At 36.3% G+C, this 5545-nt stretch overlaps 1 pseudogene; it reads right to left on the minus strand.

Moving 5' to 3' along the window:
• Positions 1-2475: 2475 nt before the first annotated feature.
• Positions 2476-2681, minus strand: LOC123254800 (annotated as a pseudogene).
• Positions 2682-5545: the final 2864 nt, after the last annotated feature.

A 5545-nucleotide genomic window follows, 5' to 3' on the forward strand; every position in this document is an offset into this window, starting at 1 on the left:
ATCACTTATTAATATTATTTGAACCTAACTTTATTTGAATAAAGTTTGTACCCAGAATGTCTCCCAACTCTTAGTAAGTATCCAGGAATATATTCCTCCACAAGAAATTTTGGGTGCTGCAGATCCTGGATTCACCCAAAATATTCTTGGTTTTGGTCTCCACACCTAGATCTTGTTTTGGGCTTTCCTCAACACTTAACGAACCCAAATGTTATTTAATGTTTACATTTACTCACATCTCTCTTGATCTACATTGCTTTCAAATTGCCCTCTGAGCAAAACTGTTTAAGTGCATACATGAGGTTTATGTAAGGATTCCCTTGTCTAAATGTTATAGAATATGTATTCCAAAGCCTAGAGGAGAGGGACCCATAATTCCTTTTTAGCTTCCTCTACCAAATAACCTAACAGTTTTTTTCTAAAACTATTTCATTTTTTGGCATTTGTTCTTGGGAACAACAATGGCAAATGAGTCCTATACACACAGCAGAAATCTTTCTAAAGCAACATTAAGGTTTCAAGAGTTTCACGAAATACAGTAATTTAATCCTATATATTCAATCATAATTGTGAAAATGCTTATTTAGATCTTGGTTCAAAATCTCATGTACTGAATGTTGTTAATTTTGAGTAATCTAGGGAACTATTCTGAGCTCAAGTTTGATTTTTTTCCTGGTGCAATGCAATGAAATTATGTCTGCATTAGTATAGCCTTAGAGTGGCACTGACCCCAAAGCCTTCCCAGGCTCTCTCTCCCTCTGCTCGGGTCTGATCTCTCAGTTATTTGTAGGTAACTTAGTTATTTACTCTCTCAACTACTACTCAATTACTGCTAAAGTGGGTTGGGTGGTTCCCAAATAGGCAGCCATGTAGCTACTATTCTTTCACTCAAGTTTCTTAGGGTAGTCTTCATGGGTTACTATTCCCACCAACACTATGGCTCTTGATTCTCTAGGGCAACTAATAACTCTAGATAGGTACATTTCAGTGCCCATTGCCTTCATCAGGAATTGTCCACAAAAGTTCCTTGATAAGAATGGCTTCTGTGTTAACTGAAAGCTCCCAATGTTAAACTAAGCTGATTCATTCTATATTTAACTAATAGCTTGCCTGGAATAATAGTTTATCCAAGCTAGTTGATCTGATGAGTCCTTTTTCTAATTCTCCACTTCTAAAATCTCCCTTTTCTTCTTGCTTATTTCAAGCTGCACTTAATCATTGATAGCAACTGTAGTATCTGTCAGTTATAGATACAGGCTTAGATGGTATCTTCAGCTGAAATAATGTTAAGATCTTTTAGGGAAAATATTAGCATCATTTTGAAAAAGAAATATATCTCCCAAAGGAGATATATTTATACAGAAGAACCTAGATGGGTTAGTGATGAAGAAAAACCATCCAAGAACTTTTTAGGGCCAGTAAAGCACAACCCCCTTGAGACAATAGGGAAATTAAGTTTATTTAGCTAATATTGAGGTTAGAGAACTGGTAGGTAAGGTCCTAACTCTACACAGCTCTGTCTCCTCCCACTTTCTGTGCTCCTCTCATGGCGACATTCTTCTGATCTTCTCAAGCCCTCCTTAATAGCTCCCTGATCTGTCTATTCCCCAAAAAGCTATATGACTATCTTACTAAACTAACTATCCCAGATTAAATCTAAAAAGTTTAAGGATACAGGACTCACAAGTGCACTGAGTCCTTCCCCAAGCCTGGGGTTGGCTTCCTAGGTAAAACCCAAAGTCCCAGATGAAAAACCTTTGGGTTTACTTTAGTCAAGTTGTCACAGCCAGATTGTTGTCAGCCAGATTGTTACAGAACTTCAGGGAAACATAAATCTCCTTCCAGGTATTTTTCCAAACCCAAGAACCCACTAGTCTTTACACAAGACTAGTTAGTTCCCAGGATATGGTAGAGCAGCTGTACTCCCTTCCAGCTCAGAGAGAGGCAGGTTTGGGAGTGGCAGTTTATCTCAGTTAACTCCCAAGATCCTCCTCTGCAAAGCTTTCTCCTTCCAGAATCTTTTCCCAGGGTTTGTGGCTAACTTCTCTTCCTTCCCTTAGAGACAACCTTTGCATTTCCCCCCCTATCCTTATCCCTTATCCTTACACTTTATCTTCAAGTTGGCAAAAGATTTCCAACTCTACTACTTTGCAGGATTTTATTCCTTCTCCACTGTTCAACAACAGGTAAAATATTTTGTGCCTTTTCCCATTTCTTCTATTCAACAGTAAATATAAAGCAAGGTATGTTCTCTCTACACCTTACTGTTATTAATAGTAGTCAGTTATGTAACAAATTATCCTTTCTTTTTACTCTTTTAGATAGCAGGTATCAGTAGAGAATATTACATAATCTCATTTGCTAAACAACACTGTACCTAGGAACAATTGACAAGTAAGAGTAGCTTAAAAAGAAATAACACTTTACTTTCTGTCTTGGAATTAATACTGTGTATTGGTTCCAATGCAGAAGAGGGGTAAGGGTGAGGCAATGGGAGTTAAAGGACTTGCCCAGGGTCACACAGCTAGGAAGTGTCTGAGGCCAGATTTTCAACCTAGGACTTCCTGTCTCTTGGCATGATTCTCACTCCACTGAGCCACCTAGCTGCCTCCAAGAGTAGCTTTTTAAACTGATAAGAACAGATACTATACTTGATCTGAGCCAAAAGGCTGAGAAGTGATCTGAGTGGCTTTTAAAAATAGCGTTGAAACTTTGTCATCTGTACCTTTTTTCTTTGGTTTTCTATTTCTTGGTTCAACATTTGTATATTTTCTATAATCTGTTATCAGGTGAATTTCATTTACTCCATAATCATAGACTAGTTCTAGTGTCCATATTTCCTCAGTTAGTAAAATTTCTTCTTTTCTTCAATATTTCATATGCCAGTCACCAAAGCAGATTGTTTTCTAGTAACTTTACTCTTCTATAGCCTTCCATATGCAAATAAATAAATGTTATTCTGAACTACCCCTAAGATTTAACTCTGAAACTGCTTCTTTTAGACCCAAAAGGCAGACCTTTGTTCCAGAGAAGTGAATTGTCAAGGCACACAAACAAACAATTACTTTTATCATAAATAGATAAACCCCAACTAGTAACCTGTCAAAGGTCACTCCCTTACATTATTATTAGTGTTCCCTAAGGGAATATCTGATATTGTCTCTGACCAACCCAGCTTAAGAGCTAAGGGAAATAAAATTCATGTACTCAAATATATTGATTATAATGTCAATTTGGAAGAAAAGAGGATAACATGGCCTTAGGAAAAAATGGTAGAATTTGTGCATATGAATTGACTTTTCTCCTGATCTGAAACATGATTACATATTCTTTATGGCTTCTTAAATTGTTAAAAATATTCATCCAAGAATTCTAATTGGAAAAGAAAATATAATGATTGAGAGAAAAATCTTTTAATTTATTAAGATTTGGTAAATAAATAAGAGAGAAAATGGAGTCTGTTTTCTATTTCCATTTGATGGATAGTCTCTGCTCTTCTCTCTCAGTCACAGTAGAACAACCTATTCCAATCAATTAAATGAAAATTGAGGTTTTCTGCTTCCAATTTACTTTGGCCCAAGATTGGTGGGATTGGAGTAGGACCAAGCTCCAATGTCTTCCAACCCTAACCCTAACCCTTTTCACACTGTTTTAAATGACCAATTTCAATTTTTTCCTTTATAAAATAAAGGAATTGAGTAAGATGATCTCCAAAGTTTCTTCCAGCTCTGATATGCTATGCATAATCCTCTAGGACTTAACTTCATACAGAACATCATAGATATGGAGAAGTATGTTAAACTTGGAATTTGTAGAACACATTTCAAGGGAAACAATGCAAAAGTTAAAGACAGAGTCTTGCATAGCTGAAGTAAAATAAAGCTACATCCTTTACCAAATAACTTGCCTCCCTCCAATAGCTATTCCTGTGTTTATTTGCTTATATAGAATGAAACTTAATTCCAATGATCACATTTCTATTAACATGCTAAAGTATGTGCAGTACTATAGGCTTCTTTTGACCTTTGATTTGAAGAAAGAACTGAAATCTATTAATCTATCACAATATTATTTTGTAGTTATTAAATACTAATATTATATAGGCAGTTATGTGATGTGGCAGTATAAAATGGTTAGGTTTTACTCGGTCAGCAAATATAACCAATATCTGTAATAGTTCTGCATCTTGTAGAGAAGATTAGTATTCACTGAGTGAAAGTTTATTTTCATTTTGGAAATTTAGGATGACAGAAATAGTAAAATTAAAATACTTCTGAAAATAATACAATGTTGGCTATTTTAGTCTTCAAGGTAGGTCACACTAAAGGCACAGTTTGAGAAAGTATAAAAGACACAGTGAGATGATTTATATTTTCAAATTAATCATTGTATTGATTGACTCAGGGCAGTTAGGTAGCAAAGTGAATAGAGTGTCAGACCTGGAGTCAGGAAGACTCCTTTACCTGAATTTCAATCAGGCCTCAGACACTTCCTAACTTTGTGACTCTGGGCAATTCATTTTACCCTGTTTGCCTCAGTTTCCTCATTTGTAAATTGAGCTGGAGAAGGAAATGGCAAAGTACTCCAGTATCTTTGCCAAGAAAACTCCAAAAGAAGTAACAAAGAATCTGACATGACTAAAAAAACTGAACAATTGATTGACCCCAGCCACACTCCACTATAATGTATGCATTAAAGTGGAGAGAAATCTAAGGAAGATAGTCTATATCATGATATGAGCTATCTATTTTAGATCTGGAGACCTGAAAGGTAGTGTTGCATAGTGGATAGAGAGGCATTTAGAACAAGGAGAATGGGTTCAAGTTCCACTTTTGTCATATATTGGCCATGTGACTATAGACAATCATTTCCCAGGTGACTCTTTAAGAGTATTGTAGTACAGCTAGGCAACTCAGTGTATAGAAATCCAGGCTTAGAGATGGGAGATCCTGGGTTGAAATCTAGCCACAGACACTTCCTAGCTGTGTGACCCTGGGCAAGTCATTAATCCCCATTGCCTATCCCTTACCACTCTTCTATCTTAGAACCAATACTTGGGTTCTAAGATAGAAGGAAGGTTTTTTTTTTTTTTAAGAATATAAATTGTAGTAAAGATGCCAGACTACATTATTATTGTTGTCATTATTTTTCAGTTGTGTCTGATTCTTTGTGACCCACTTCCAGGTTTCTTGGTAAAGATACTAGAATGATTTGCCATTTCCTTCTCCAGTGTGACCCCATTTTACTAATGAGGAACTGAAGCAAATAAAGGATATGTGACTAGCCCAGGGTCACACAAGCTAGTAAGTGTCTAAGGCCTGATTTGAATTCAGATCTTCCTGACTCCAAGCCTAGTGCTCTTTCCACTACACCATCTAGCTTCCCATTATTAATCTGCATTAATAGATGAGAATTAGATGAGACCTCAGAGAAAATCAAAGCTACCCTACTCCATCCTTGGGCATCCCAGCAGCATCTTCTATAACACCTATGACAAAGGGTCATATAGCCCTTGATTGAAGACCTCTAATGAAGGACAATTTCT

This window comes from Gracilinanus agilis, unplaced genomic scaffold, assembly GCF_016433145.1.
Source record: "Gracilinanus agilis isolate LMUSP501 unplaced genomic scaffold, AgileGrace unplaced_scaffold32929, whole genome shotgun sequence".
NCBI classification, from domain to species: Eukaryota; Metazoa; Chordata; class Mammalia; order Didelphimorphia; family Didelphidae; genus Gracilinanus; species Gracilinanus agilis.